Source organism: Stegostoma tigrinum, chromosome 7 (genome assembly GCF_030684315.1).
Source record: "Stegostoma tigrinum isolate sSteTig4 chromosome 7, sSteTig4.hap1, whole genome shotgun sequence".
Lineage (NCBI taxonomy): Eukaryota > Metazoa > Chordata > Chondrichthyes > Orectolobiformes > Stegostomatidae > Stegostoma > Stegostoma tigrinum.
In genome coordinates, this window is record NC_081360.1 from 89,280,109 (window position 1) to 89,296,363 (window position 16,255).

General features: G+C 46.2%; 1 protein-coding gene across 6 annotated transcripts in view; it reads right to left on the reverse strand.

The window, feature by feature from the left end:
• LOC125454088 (ras-related protein O-RAL) overlaps positions 1-16,255 on the reverse strand; it is a 106,640-nt gene that overhangs the window by 53,703 nt on the left and 36,682 nt on the right. For 2 of the 6 annotated variants that reach the window (XM_048534405.2, XM_048534406.2), the window contains exon 1: positions 12,014-12,263. The exons of 1 other annotated variant lie outside the window; for it this stretch is intronic. The gene's annotated coding sequence lies outside the window, so the exon portion shown is untranslated. Of the gene's footprint in view, positions 1-10,942; positions 10,977-12,013; positions 12,270-16,255 lie in introns of those variants that run through there. 3 more of the 6 variants (XM_048534407.2, XM_048534408.2, XM_059647520.1) reach the window with 3 other exon arrangements.

The window sequence follows — 16,255 nt, forward strand, 5'->3', positions numbered from 1 at the left end:
CGGGTTTCCTCTGGGTGCTCTGGCTTCCTCCCACTGTCCAAAAATGTGCAGGCTACGTGGATTGGTCATGCTAAATTGCCCATAGGAGTCAGGGATGTATAGATTAGGTGGGTTATAGTGGGGTGGGTCTGGGTGGGATGCTGAGAGCTGGTGTGGACTTGTTGGGCTGGAGAGTCTCTGTTTCCACACTGTTGGGATTCTATGAAATGTTTTAATTGTACCAGCCTTCACTACTTCCTCTGGCAGCACATTCCATACACACAACACCCTCTGCGTGAAAACATTGCCCCTTGAGTCCCTTTTATATCTTTCCCCTCTCACCTTAAACCTATGCCCTCTAGTTTTGAACTCCCGCAACCCAGGAAAAAACCCTTGTCTATTTACCCTTTCCATGCTGCTCATGATTTTATAAACCTCTGTAAAGGTTACCCATAAGCCTCCGATGGCTCCAAGAAAAATAGCCTCTGCCTATTCAGCCCCAGCAACTTCTTTGTAAATCTTTTCTGAATCCTTTCAAGTTTCACAACATTCTTCTTATAGCAGGGAGGCCCAAATTGCATGCAATATTCCAACAGCAGCCTAACCAATGTCCTGCACAGCCAATACGTGACCTCCCAACTCCTGTGCTCAACACACTGACCAATAAAGGCAAGCATTCCAAATGCTGCCTTCGCTATCTTATCTACCTGTGCAAGCACAAGGGGGCATAGCTTTAAATTGAGGGGTGAAAGATATAGGACAGATGTCAGAGGTAGTTTCTTTACTCAGAGAGTAGTAAGGGAATGGAACACTTTGCCTGCAACGGTAGTAGATTTGCCAACTTTAGGTACATTTAAGTAGTCATTGGATAAGCATATGGACGTACATGGAATAGTGTAGGTTAGATGGGCTTGAGATTGGTATGACAGGTCGGCACAACATCGAGGGCCGAAGGGCCTGTACTGTGCTGTAATGTTCTATGTTCTATGAACCAGTATTTTTCTTTGGGGGTGGGGGAGGGGGGGGGTGTTATAATACAATAATGACAGTTAAACTAATGAAAGATCCTGACTTTTTTTTTAACAAGCACATTCAGGATAAAGCCTCAACAAGACTAGCACCCAACAAGGCCACAGCAGTAGTTCCTGCATGGAATTCCAGGATGTAGATAGGGTTCTAAGTGCCTACTTAATGTCGGTGTTCATTAGTAAGTGGGATAATGTGGGTAAACTGAGAGAAGGACTGTTCTACTTAAAATTAGAGTAGACAGAAGAGCTTTGAGAGGTCTGCCAGGCTGGAAAGTAGGCAAACCTCTAGGGCCAGATGAAATGCATCCTTGTCTATTCAGACAAGGGAGGAAACTACAGGCATGTTAGCAATAAGTTACAATCCTCTGTGGCTAGAGAGGAATTGAAAGTCAGCCAATGTTGTAACACTGTTCAAGTCGTCAAAGAATAAACCAGGAACCCATAGGCCAGTCTAGCCTCAGGAGTAGGAAAACTATTGGAAACTATTCTGAAGGAAAGAAATAATCTTCACTTGGAGAGGTAAAGATTAATGAAGAACATTCAGCAATTTTGTTTAGTAGAGCTCATGTCTGACTAACATGATTGAACTTTTCTGAAGAGATGACCAGGTGTATAAATGAGGGCAATACAGGAGATGTGGTCCATGTGGATTTCAGCAACCTGTTTCATGGAAGTCTGATAGCAAAGATAACAGTCCATTGCATCCAAGGAAATTCAGCCAAATGGATCCAGAATTCAGACAGTGGCAGGAAGCCATGATTCCCTGAGTATTTGCATGACTGAAAACTTGTGTTCAGTGGGGTTCTACAGGGATCAACATTACAGTCCTTACCATTTGTGATTTCTATAAACAATTTAGATTTAACCATTGGGCACCTGATCAGAAGGTTTGCAGGTTACACAGAAATTAGTGCTGTAGCACAGCAAGGAGAACAGTTTCAGATTACAGTAGGAGACAGCTAGTCAAATGGGCTGACGAGAGGCAAATGGAATTCAACCAAGATAGCTGTAGGGTGATGCATTGGAGAGGGGTAAGACAAAGAAACAGAATACATAAATATTAGGACCCTTGGAGGCACCAAGGATCAGAGTCCTTTAAGGTAGAAAAGCAAGTAGATCAAGTGGCTAAAGGTGACATATGGGATACTCATCTTCATTAGAAAAGGCAGAGTTTAAGTGTAGAGGTTATCTTGGAACTGCATTTAAAAAGTTGGTTAGGCTAGAATAGTGTGTCCAGTTCTGGAATCCATATTATAAGAGAAAAGTGATCGCAACTGAGAGGGCACAAAGGAAATTTACTGGGATGTTGTCAGAATTTAAAAAAAAAGAGTTTCAGTTATGGAGACTAGGGTTGTAATCCTTAGAGCAGGGGAAATGGAGGGGCAACATGATTTGGGTATAAGATCAGGAACATAGACAGGGCGGTCAGAAAATCTTTTCCTCTTGACTGGGAGCAGATCAATGACAAAAGGGCAAAGACTGAAGACAAGGGGGAGAAAATGCAGAGGAAAGGACAGGAAACTATTTCTCCTACAAATGGTTAGAAATTTATAACTTGATGTGGGATAAGGGCAGAAACCCTCATAACATTTAAGTACATTTAGATATGCATTTGAGATGCCAAGGCACGCACAAATATGGGCCAAATGCTGAAAAATGGAATTAGAAGAGTGAGGTTAAAATTGTGATCAGAGACAACGGGAACTACAGATGCTGGAGAATCCAAAATAACAAAGTGTGAAGCTGGATGAACACAGCAAGCCAAGCAGCATCTCAGGAGCACTAAAGCTGACGTTTCGGGCCTAGACCCTTCATCAGAAAAGGGGGATGGGGAGAGGATTCTGAAATAAATAGGGAGAGAGGGGCAGGTGGACTGAAGCTGGATAGAGGAGAAGATAGGTGCAGAGAAGAGCGTGGGTGGGGAGGTAGGGAGGGGATGGGTCAGTCCAGGGAGGATGGACAGGTCAAGGGGGCGGGATGAGGTTAGTTCGTAGGAAGTGGAGGTGTGGCTTGAGATGGGAGGAGGGGATAGGAGAGAGGAAGAAGAGGTTAAGCAGACGGGGACGAGCTGGGCTACTTTGGCCGTCTACAATCCAACCCCACCACCCAAGACATTTTTCCCACCTCATCCTTGTCTGCCTTCCGGAGAGACCACTCTCTCTGCGACTCACTTGTCCGCTCCACACTCCCCTCCAACCCCACCACACCTGGCACTTTCTCCTGCAACCGCAGGAAGTGCTACACTTGCCCCCACGCCTCCCCCATCCAACGCCCCAAAATGACTTTCCACATCAAGCAGATGTTCACCTGCACATCCGCCAACGTGGTATACTGCATCCACTGAACACAGTGTGGCTTCCTCTACATTGGGGAAACCAAGCAGTGGCTTGGGGACCGCTTTCCTGAACACCTATGCTCGGTTCGCAATAAACAACTGCACCTCCCAGTCGTGAACCATTTCAACTCCCTCCCCCATTCCCCAAGTGACATGTCCATCCTGGGCCTCCTGCAGTGCCATAATGATGCCAACCGAAGGTTGCAGGAACGGCAACTCATATTCCGCTTGGGAACCCTGCAGCCCAATGGTATCAATGTGGACTTCACCAGCTTCAAAATCTCCCCTCCCCCCACTGCATCCCAAAACCAGCCCAGCTTGTCCCCGCCTCCCTAACCTGTTCTTCCTCTCACCTATCCCCTCCTTCCACCTCAAGCCACACCTCCATTCCCTACCTACTAACCTCATCCCGCCCCCTCGACTTGTCCATCCTCCCCAAACTGACCTATACCCTCCCTATCTCCCCACCCATACTCTCCTCTGCACCTATCTTCTCCTCTATCGAGCTTCAGTCCGCCTCTCCCCTCTCTCCCTATTTATTTCAGAATCCGCTCCACATCCCCCTTTTCTGATGAAGGGTCTAGGCCCAAAACGTCAGCTTTTGTGCTCCTAAGATGCTGCTTGGCCTGCTGTGTTCATCCAGCTTCACACTTTGTTATCTTAGAAGAGTGAGGTACTTGTTTTTGACTGGCACAAACTCAGGCCTCTTTCCAGGCTGTCGATCGCTGACTTTTTTTTTTGCATCGGGTGACTGGTGACCACCCATAATATATTGGCTAAGCAAATATTTCTCATCATTACCTTCACAAATCTGATCTTAAACACTCATTTTACTGCTTTGACATATATGAAGTGATCTTTTTGAGATCATTATTATCCTAATACACGTGATTCATTGACAAGATCCTCATGGACCAACTTGTGCCTGCTGAATCCTGTTTCTCAGCATATTTCCCTTAAATCCATCTATGTTGCATCCTCCCAATCTTCCACAATCTGAAAAGTTGTAGAAGAGATTCAAATGGTTTAAAGCCAAAAGATATCAGAGATAATGGGAACTGCAGATGCTGGAGAATTCCAAGATAATAAAATGTGAGGCTGGATGAACACAGCAGGCCAAGCAGCATCTCAGGAGCACAAAAGCTGACGTTTCGGGCCTAGACCCTTCATCAGAGAGGGGGATGGGGGGAGGGAACTGGAATAAATAGGGAGAGAGGGGGAGGCGGACCGAAGATGGAGAGTAAAGAAGATAGGTGGAGAAGGTGTGGGTGGGGAGGTAGGGAGGGGATAGGTCAGTCCAGGGAAGACGGACAGGTCAAGGAGGTGGGATGAGGTTAGTAGGTAGCGGGAGGTGCGGCTTGGGGTGGGAGGAAGGGATGGGTGAGAGGAAGAACCGGTTAGGGAGGCAGAGACAGGTTGGACTGGTTTTGGGATGCAGTGGGTGGGGGGGAAGAGCTGGGCTGGTTGTGTGGTGCAGTGGGGGGAGGGGACGAACTGGGCTGGTTGAGGGATGCAGTAGGGGAAGGGGAGATTTTGAAACTGGTGAAGTCCACATTGATACCATATGGCTGCAGGGTTCCCAGGCGGAATATGAGTTGCTGTTCCTGCAACCTTCAGGTGGCATCATTGTGGCAGTGCAGGAGGCCCATGATGGACATGTCATCAAGAGAATGGGAGGGGGAGTGGAAATGGTTTGCGACTGGGAGGTGCAGTTGTTTTTTGCGAACTGAGCGGAGGTGTTCTGCAAAGCGGTCCCCAAGCCTCCGCTTGGTTTCCCCAATGTAGAGGGAGCCGCACCGGGTACAGTGGATGCAGTATACCACATTGGTAGATGTGCAGGTGAACCTCTGCTTGATGTGGAATGTCATCTTGGGGCCTGGGATGGGGGTGAGGGAGGAGGTGTGGGGACAAGTGTAGCATTTCCTGCGGTTGCAGGGGAAGGTGCCGGGTGTGGTGGGGTTGGAGGGCAGTGTGGAGCGAACAAGGGAGTCACGGAGAGAGTGGTCTCTCCGGAAAGCAGACAGGGGAGGGGATGGAAAAATGTCTTGGGTGGTGGGGTCGGATTGTAAATGGCGGAAGTGTCGGAGGATAATGCGTTGTATCCGGAGGTTGGTAGGGTGGTGTGTGAGAACGAGGGGGATCCTCTTGGGGCGGTTGTGGCGGGGGCGGGGTGTGAGGGATGTGTCGCGGGAAATGCGGGAGACGCGGTCAAGGGCGTTCTCGATCACCGTGGGGGGAAAGTTGCGGTCCTTAAAGAACTTGGACATCTGGGATGTGCGGGAGTGGAATGTCTTGTCGTGGGAGCAGATGCGGCGGAGGCGGAGGAATTGGGAATAGGGGATGGAATTTTTGCAGGAGGGTGGGTGGGAGGAGGTGTATTCTAGGTAGCTGTGGGAGTCGGTGGGCTTGAAGTGGACATCAGTTACAAGCTGGTTGCCTGAGATGGAGACCGAGAGGTCCAGGAAGGTGAGGGATGTGCTGGAGATGGCCCAGGTGAACTGAAGGTTGGGGTGGAAGGTGTTGGTGAAGTGGATGAACTGTTCGAGCTCCTCTGGGGAGCAAGAGGCGGCGCCGATACAGTCATCAATGTACCGGAGGAAGAGGTGGGGTTTGGGGCCTGTGTAGGTGCGGCCCCAGCTATGCCTGCCTCTTTGTAGGTTACGTGGAACAGTCCCTCTTCCGCACCTACGCAGGCCCCAAACCCCACCTCTTCCTCCGGTACATTGATGACTGTATCGGCGCCGCCTCTTGCTCCCCAGAGGAGCTCGAACAGTTCATCCACTTCACCAACACCTTCCACCCCAACCTTCAGTTCACCTGGGCCATCTTCAGCACATCCCTCACCTTCCTGGACCTCTCGGTCTCCATCTCAGGCAACCAGCTTGTAACTGATGTCCACTTCAAGCCCACCGACTCCCACAGCTACCTAGAATACACCTCCTCCCACCCACCCTCCTGCAAAAATTCCATCCCCTATTCCCAATTCCTCCGCCTCCGCCGCATCTGCTCCCACGACAAGACATTCCACTCCCGCACATCCCAGATGTCCAAGTTCTTTAAGGACCGCAACTTTCCCCCCACGGTGATCGAGAACGCCCTTGACCGCGTCTCCCGCATTTCCCGCGACACATCCCTCACACCCCGCCCCCGCCACAACCGCCCCAAGAGGATCCCCCTCGTTCTCACACACCACCCTACCAACCTCCGGATACAACGCATTATCCTCCGACACTTCCGCCATTTACAATCCGACCCCACCACCCAAGACATTTTTCCATCCCCTCCCCTGTCTGCTTTCCGGAGAGACCACTCTCTCCGTGACTCCCTTGTTCGCTCCACACTGCCCTCCAACCCCACCACACCCGGCACCTTCCCCTGCAACCGCAGGAAATGCTACACTTGTCCCCACACCTCCTCCCTCACCCCCATCCCAGGCCCCAAGATGACATTCCACATCAAGCAGAGGTTCACCTGCACATCTACCAATGTGGTATACTGCATCCACTGTACCCGGTGCGGCTTCCTCTACATTGGGGAAACCAAGCGGAGGCTTGGGGACCGCTTTGCAGAACACCTCCGCTCAGTTCGCAAAAAACAACTGCACCTCCCAGTCGCAAACCATTTCCACTCCCCCTCCCATTCTCTTGATGACATGTCCATCATGGGCCTCCTGCACTGCCACAATGATGCCACCTGAAGGTTGCAGGAACAGCAACTCATATTCCGCCTGGGAACCCTGCAGCCATATGGTATCAATGTGGACTTCACCAGTTTCAAAATCTCCCCTTCCCCTACTGCATCCCTCAACCAGCCCAGTTCGTCCCCTCCCCCCACTGCACCACACAACCAGCCCAGCTCTTCCCCCCCACCCACTGCATCCCAAAACCAGTCCAACCTGTCTCTGCCTCCCTAACCGGTTCTTCCTCTCACCCATCCCTTCCTCCCACCCCAAGCCGCACCTCCCGCTACCTACTAACCTCATCCCACCTCCTTGACCTGTCCGTCTTCCCTGGACTGACCTAGCCCCTCCCTACCTACACTCTCTCCACCTATCTTCTTTACTCTCCATCTTCGGTCCGCCTCCCCCTCTCTCCCTATTTATTCCAGTTCCCTCCCCCCATCCCCCTCTCTGATGAAGGGTCTAGGCCCGAAACGTCAGCTTTTGTGCTCCTGAGATGCTGCTTGGCCTGCTGTGTTCATCCAGCCTCACATTTTATTATCTTAAAGCCAAAAGATCTCATGTTAGATAAGTTAGTAGTTAATTTAGCTGATACAGACCTGGAACAGTTTTAACTTCCTTTCTCTACAGATGTTATTTGACCCGAGTGTGGCTGGCTTCTGTTTGAATTTTTGCAAACCTGCATCCTGTTTGTTTTACAGACTGAACATGACGACCAACCATCATTCCCAATCCTCTTCCAATTTCACCCTAACCAAAAAGAGTCCCCAATTGAAAGTTTACTGCCTCCTGGTGTTGGTTCTTTGCTGAAGTACAGTTTCAGTGTTATCAAGCATCTTTGTGGTTTAGTGGTTAGCACTGCTGCCTAACAGCACCAGAGAGTCAGGCTCGATTCCAGCTTTCAGTGTGGAGTTTGCCCATTTGCCCCACGTCTGTGTGGGTTTCCTCCAGGTGGTCTGGCTTACTCCCACAGACCAAAGATGCATAGGTCAGGTGGAGTGGTCATGGCAATTGTGCAATTACAGGGATAGGGTCAGAATCTGGGTGTCAGTAGAATGCTTTTCAAAGGATGGGTGCAGGCTCGATGGGCCAAAATCTGCACTGTCGAGAATCTGAGATCGTTGGTCTTCAAAGATCAGACAATCTGCATGCATTCGATGCTGAGTTAACGAACGGAAATCAAGAGCAAGAGATGGATAATGGATAATGATGGGATAGTGTAGCAGGAGGGACTTAGATTAGTTCACAGGTTGGCGCAACAGCAAGAGCTGAAGGGCCTGTTCTGCGCTGTATTGTTCTATGTAGATGTGTTTTTCTCGGCCACACACATCAGGAGTAGAGACACCAAGTATAGCTCTATTACACAAGAGCAGTGAGTTCAACATAACTAGCAAACAAATTTCAAATAAAAGACAGGCAGAAGGACAAAAATAACTCCAGGACCAGTAAGCGATATGACAGTCACAAAAAAATAAAATGATTGTCACGTTAGTGTTAGATATTAAACAGACACCGATATTGTAGGAGGTAACAGCCTAGTGGTATTGTCACTAGATTATTATTCCAGAGACCTACATATGACTCCATTGACTCTAAATTGCTTTCTGGGCAACCACAATGAACAATAATTGCTGACCTAGCCAACAACACCCACATTCCATGAATAAATTTAAAAAAACAAATTCAGTTTGCTTGGTTTAGGCTGGGTTATAAAAAGCTGAATTCAAGGCAAGGATAGTGACTTTTCTACTGCCAGCTGTACACACATTTGCACCTGAACATAAAAGTGAAGATGATGTGCATCATAACCAAAATCCCACACACACCCTTGGCTTCTTGTCCTTGCCAACATTCCCCACAGCAAATTGATTAAAAAGAAAAACCCATGTTTGAAACCATCTATGTTACACCTCAATTGCATCTTCACAACTAGTTAGCAACCCTACTGCCCATCATCGACCTTGGCGTCTCAAATGGAACAACCTTTCCAATCAGGACCCACCATCCAGCTTTTGGATCAAGGAATTGGGGAAAAATAACAGGAAGTCAATAAATTTCCTTGTGAAAGATCTCATCTGATTAATGTCAGACTTCAAAACTACCAAGATAAGAATTTTCTGAAGAAGGGTCTCGACCCGAAACATCAGCTTTCCTGTTTAACCTGCTGTGTTCATCCAGCTGTACACTTTGTTATCTCAGATTCTCCAGCATCTGCAGCTCGAACTATCTCAAGATAAGAATGGTTCTTGCCAAACAGGATCAGGATAAGCCCAATGCAGCCAATCTCCACTAATAAGACTCAGTTCAAATTCATGTAGAGACACATACAATGCAGCACAGTATAGAGGAGTGTCTCCTCCACAGGAGCTGGACCATCAACCCAAACATTGCAAATCCTTGGAGCCAAGCTTTGGCTTTCACCAAAATTAATGCAACATTGAACTGTAGCAAAAAGCCTTACCAAACTTTCAACAGTTATCAAGAAAATTCTTCCCTGGCTGGAGCCATACTTAGCACAGAGGAAGATATCTGCGGTTGGAGGTCAATCATCTCAATCCCATGATATCACTGTAGCAGTTCTTCAGGATAGCATCCTATGCCCAACCATCTCTAGCTGTTTCAGTGACCTCCTTCCCCATTATAAAAAAGTCAAACATGACATCATTCACTAATGATTTTACAGAGCACAGCACCAAATTGTGACTCCTTGAATCCTGAATGACCGCATGCCAATATGCAAGACATCAGCAAATTGAGGCTTGAGCTAATAAGGTAGCAAAGCAATGAGCCCATCTCAAACAAAAGAGAATCTAACCACCAACCTCAGACATAATGACATTACCATGACTGAATCCCCAGGTAACATCAATTTACCAGAATTTAAACTGGATATCACAGTTTTTACAAGAGCAGAGAGTTTGGAAATTAAATAGCACACTGGCTTCCCCACCTCATGAAAGCCAATTCACCTTTCAAAAAAGGCACAAATCAGAAGTGAAGGGATATGATCCACTGGATCAGTTAAAAAATTTTCTGAGTTTAATACCTTAAGCATAAAAAAAATTTAAGGGATATGGGCCAAAGGCAAATATATGGAGTTAGGCCACAGACTGGCCGTGATCTCACGAACAGTGGATCAGGTTTGAACGGCCTACTCCTGTTCTTATGACAGCTGCTCCAACACAAGCTTGAACCATCCTATTTTAAGGCAGCCACTGCCCATCCAATACCTTGAACATTCATTCCCTTCACCTCAATGCACTAGGGCAGTTTGTGCCATCCACAAGATAGACTGCAATAATTCAGAGCTCCTTCAAAAGCACTTCCAAACCAACAATCTTTCCCATTAGAAATGAAGACAAAGATGCAATGAGAACACCATTGCGTGGAAATTGCCTTCAAGCCACACACCATTCCAACTGGTAACAGCATTAGCAATCCTTCACTGGTCACTGGGTCAAAGTCTTGGAACTCCCTCCCTCCCTAATGGCATTTGGTGCACCTACACCTCGTGGACAGTAATTGTTCAAGACAACAGTTCACTGCTAATTTCTCAAGAACAATAAACAGAACGGCAATAAATTCTGGCCTAGCTGGTGATGCCACTCCCTTGAACAAGGTTAAAAGTCTAGCGAGAATTATAGCTTGCCCCATGCTTCTCATAGTGAAGTAGCCCAAGAAAATAAAAATGCCAGTTGAATTGATGCATCTGATATATACAGTCCTCTGGGGTGTTTGAGAAATTTTACATGGATATCTAAACAAGTTTAAGAAATCACTTTACATTTATTTGTATATTTGATTTTATTTACAAACTACAAGTGGTAAATATTAGGAGCAACCTCAGCCAGGAACAGAGCAAAAATGTAAGCTGTCAGAATTAAGGTATATGTTCGAAATAGTTAAGAAGTTGAAACTTGCCTTCTTTCTGACAAGACAGATCACACCACATATTCTAAATCAGAGAAAAAAAAACAAATAATAAAGTTTTTGTCATATTCCTGTTTAAGTGTAATCAAAAGCCCATGCACCACATTAAACATCCATTCACTACCTCCAACCCTCTGCAGATGCAGGGTGTTTTACTTAAAAATGCACTGCAGCAACTCTAAGGCTTCTTCGACAGCACCTATCTAACAAACAGTATTAATAGCAACACCAACAGACGAATGGGAACACCACCTTATCCAGTTCACACCTTCCTACCTGGAAGTACATTGTACTTCCTTTATGATTAGCTGGTAAAATTTCTCAAATCGGCTACGGAACAGACTGCAGCATTTCAAGGCAGCAGTCAGTTCATCACCACCTTCGCAAAAGAAATTAGGGACAGTCAATAAATGTCAACTCTTTCAACAGGAGCAATCCCTCAGTTCTTTTTCTATCTTTTAAAAGAACTACTAAAAATGCAGCTTTAACACCAACGATTCTTAGCACAATACGTTTTCATTGATTTCCTAAACACATTTTCATGTTTTGCAAAAGTCACTGCTGGATACCAAAACCTAAACAAACGTTTCACTCATTTAAGAATAAACGTTATTTGAGTTCTTAATTGATTGAAATGGGGGAAGAAAAGAAGAAACGAGGTTCTTGATTTTTTTTTTAAAAAAGCGAAGCTCGTCTGTTTGGGGAAAAAAGTCGATCCGGTGGTGCGGTGGAGCTACAAGAATAAAACTTCCCGAATTCTTCGGTTCCTTTTGTATGCTGTTTAAGATTCGTACATATTAAAACACACACATACATACATACATACACCCACCCAGCCAGCCAGCCCTGGACTTAATGAAAAAAATGTGGGACACGGTCCTGAGTTGCCAGTCAGCAGCTCCTAATAGACAGGCTGCTCATTGCTGCCAGAGATTGGAGTCTGGAACAGGAGGAAATCCTGACAAGAGACCAACCAAACTTGCTCAAATAGCCCTACCCCTCCCCGCCCTCCTGTAGCACCCATTGGCTAATCTGCCAAAAAAGCGGATCCTATTGGCTCACCTGGTTGCCAATCAAGCCTTCCCTCCACTCGTGCTCGGTTGAGCAGTCACGGTTTTCTCTCCTCACACTGTCCAAAGTAAACGTTTCTTAACGAACTCGCAAACCGATGATGGAAGGGGGGAGAGCGATGTGGTGGACGGGGCTAAACGAGAAGAGCAACGACTACTTACAAGCTATCAGCAGACGGTCATAAATGCAGCAAAACGCCAGCCCCCTCACTCACTCAGTCCATGGGCCGTTCCTCCCCACGCCCGGGAGGAGAAAGGAAATGACGGCGCGCAGTCCCGCCTCCGAAGTGTGTCCGCCCCCTCGTGGGTGGGCCAAATTGTGGGCGGTGCCCTAAAATGGTTCCGCCCTATATTCCCTCGTGAATATTCAAGGTCGTCGTCAGGGGGAGGGTAGAGGTGGGAAATGTTGTGATAGTCAGTTTCTTATTTAATAACTAGGTTAAAGTCAAGTTTAGTAAAAGCGAATTATATCCAAGGCCATGGGCCAAGCGCTGGAAAATGGGATTTGAATAATAAGTGAGAGATAGTAGGAACTGCAGATGCTGGGGAATCTGACATAACGAGGTGTAGAGCTGGATGAACACAACAGGCCAAGCAGCATCAGAGGATCAGGAAAGCTGATGTTTCAGGCCTAGACCATTATGAACCAATTTTCTGGTGAAGGGTTCGGAGCCAATACGTCACCTTTCCTGCTCCTCCAATTATGCTAGGCCTGCTGTGTTTATCCGGCTCTAAACCTTGTTATCTTTGAGTAATAGGTGATTGATTTTGACTGGGGACAATTAAAAGGGCTGAAGGGCCTTTTTCTCTGCGCAGCTCTAATAAGGATAGTGTCACATAGTCTTTCTGTCACATTAGCGAGAAGATCACCATGCCAAAGGTGAGGGGAGACGTTGAGAAGGAAAGTCTTTTCTAGTAAGCAAATGTTCGAAGGCGATTATGTGGCCCAAAAGCAGGTATATGAAGTCAGGACACAGATCAACCATGATCTTATTGAACGACTGAACAGACTTGAGAGGCTGAAAAGCCTATGCCTACACCTGTTTCTAAGTAATGTCAACCAGTGTGGGAATTGAACCTATGCCATTGGCAACAATCTGCATTGCAAACCAGCCTTACAGCTAATTGTGACAATACTGAAGATCTAAAAATATATTTTAAAAGGAAAGTGCTGGTCTGGCAGCATCTGGAAAGGGCTTAACATCTCGAGTTATAGAGTAATACAGCATGGAAACAGGCCCTTTGACCCAAACTGGTCCATGCTGACTATGGTGCCCACTCAGCTGGTTCCAACTGCCCACATTTGGTCCATGTCTCTCTAAATACTTCTCATCCAGGTACCTATCCAAATGTTTTTTTTAACGTTGCTGTTGTACCTGCCTCAACCACTTTCTCTGGCAACCCATTCCATATATGCAGCACTCTGTGAAGTTGCTCCTCAGGTACTTCTCAAATCTTTCCCCTCGTACCTTAAAACTATGTCCTCTAGTTTTCAATTCTCCATCCCTGAGAAAATGACTGTATGCACTCATCCCATCTGTGCCCCTCATGATTTTGTGCAATCAATTAGGCCACCCTTTATTCTCCTACATTTCAAGGAGCAAAGTCCTATCCTGACCAACTTCACCCTATAACTCAAGCCGCCTTGTCCTGGCAACGTCCTTGTAAATATTCTTTGCACACTTTCCAGTTTAACTTTTTTTTATAACAGGGTGACCAAAACTGTACACAATACTCCAAATGCAGCCGCACCAATGATTTATACAACTGTAACATAACATCCTAACTCCTCTACTCAATGCCTCAACAGATGAAGGCCAGCATGCTAAATGCCTTCTTCACCACCCTGTCCACCTATGATGCTACTTTAAACCAACTATGTACTTGTAGTTCTAGGTCCCTCTGTTCCACAATGCTCCTCAAGACCTTACCACTTACTTTATAAGTCCTACCATGGTTTAACTTTTCAAAGTACAACACTTATCTGTATTGAATTGCATTTGCCAAACCTCAACCCCACTTCCCCATCTGATCAAGATCCCTCTGTAGTTTTTGATAATCTTCCTCGCCACCAATGATACCTTCTAATTTTGTATCATCCACGAACTTGCTAATCATGCCTTGTACATTCACATCCAGATAGTTTATGTAAATAACAAAGGTTCCAGCACTGACTCCTGTGGCACACCACTAGTCAAAGGCCTCCAGTCCAAGAAATAACCTTCAACCATCACCCTCTGCTTCCTACCATAGAGCCAAATTTGAAATTGACTGTAGTTTAAATACTGTTGAATTGCCTCATATGTTGTGTATATATTTCTCTTCCCATGGTGAAGGAAAATTACAGGTTCATTTTATTGGCTGTTCTCCAACCTCACACAATGAACATTGTTGACTGTCAGTACAATAAAAAAAGTTCTGATAATCACTTCGGCTCTCAGGGGCCACAACCTGACAACTCGTTCTAAAGTTTAGACACTTTTCTGCGAAGAGAACTACTTCCTAGTCAGCACGGTTTTGTGAAGGGAAGGTTGTGCCTCACAAACCTTATTGAGTTCTTTGAGAAGGTGACCAAACAGGTAGATGAGAGTAAACCAGTTGATGTAGTGTATATGGATTTCAGCAAGGCATTCAATAAGGTTCCCCACAATAGGCTATTGTACAAAATGCGGAGGAATGGAAATGTGGGAAATATAGCAGTTTGGATCGGAAATTGGCTTGCTGAAAGAAGACAGAGGGTGGTAGTTGATGGGAAATGTTCATCCTGGAGACCAGTTACTAGTGGTGTACCGCAAGGGTCGGTGTTGGGTCCATTGCTGTTTGTCATTTTTATAAATGACCTGGATGAGGGTGTAGAAGGATGGGTTAGTAAATTTGCAGACGACAGTAAGGTCGGTGGAGTTGTGGATAGTGACGAAGGATGCCATAGGTTGAAGAGAGACATGCATAAGCTGCAGAGCTGGGCTGAGAGGTGGCAAATGGAGCTTAATGCAGACAAGTGTGAGGTGATGCACTTCGGTAGGAGTAACCGGAAGGCAAAGTACAGGACTAATGGTAAGATTCTTGGTAGTGTAGATGAGCAGAGAGATCTCGGTGTCCATGTACACAGATCCTTGAAAGTTGGCACCCAGGTTGACAGGGCTGTTAAGAAGGCATACAGTGTTTTAGCTTTTATTACTAGAGGGATCGAGTTCCGGAACCAAGAGGTTATGCTGCAGCTGTACAAAACTCTGGTGCGACCACACTTGGAGTATTGTGTACAGTTCTGGTCACCGCATTATAAGAAGGATGTGGAAGCTTTGGAAAGGGTGCAGAGGAGATTTACTAGGATGTTGCCTGGTATGGAGGGAAGGTCTTACAAGGAAAGGCTGAGGGACTTGAGGCTGTTTTCATGAGAGAGAAGAAGGTTGAGAGGTGACTTAATTGAAACATATAAAATAATCAGAGGGTTAGATAGGGTGGGTAGGAAGAGCCTTTTTCCTAGGATGGTGACGGTGAGCATGAGGGGGCACAGCTTTAAATTGAGGGGTGAAAGACATAGGACAGATGTCAGAGGTAGTTTCTTTACTCAGAGAATAGTAAGAGAATGGAACACTTTGCCTGCAACAGTAGTAGATTCGCCAACTTTAGGTACATTTAAGGCGTCATTGGATAAGCATACGGACGTACATGGAATAGTGTAGGTTAGATGGGCTTGAGATCGGTATGACAGGCTGGCACAACATCGAGGGCCGAAGGGCCTGTACTGTGCTGTAATGTTCTATGTTTTAAACCTACAATGACAGGGTTGCGTTTGTGTAAGGCCTTAGACTGAAAATTGCACAACATGCCCAATGCAACTCTTCTTGAAATCTGAAGGGGCTGGAAACAGTGATGGGATTTAATGCTGGAGAGATGGGGAAAAGGATGGAGGGTACAAGTGGAACAAATGATAATAGATCTCCAGCATAGGGGTCTTTACTGGCGTAATGTCCCTAGCTCTGGAGTAGAAGGCCTGGGTACAAGTCCTACCTGGTGTAATATCTCTAAACAAATCGATTAGGAAGTATTTAAGAGCCAGAGCAAAGGGTAAAAAAGAGTTCTAATGTGATATAGATGATGTGGTCGATGTTAATTCAAAAAGTATTGTAGATGTACAGAAACCAAGCCTATATTAACAGGACTCGAGTAGTTAATCCAAATGAAGGATGGAGTTCATGGTGTCAAATTATTGAATTTAGAATTGAGTCGTCAA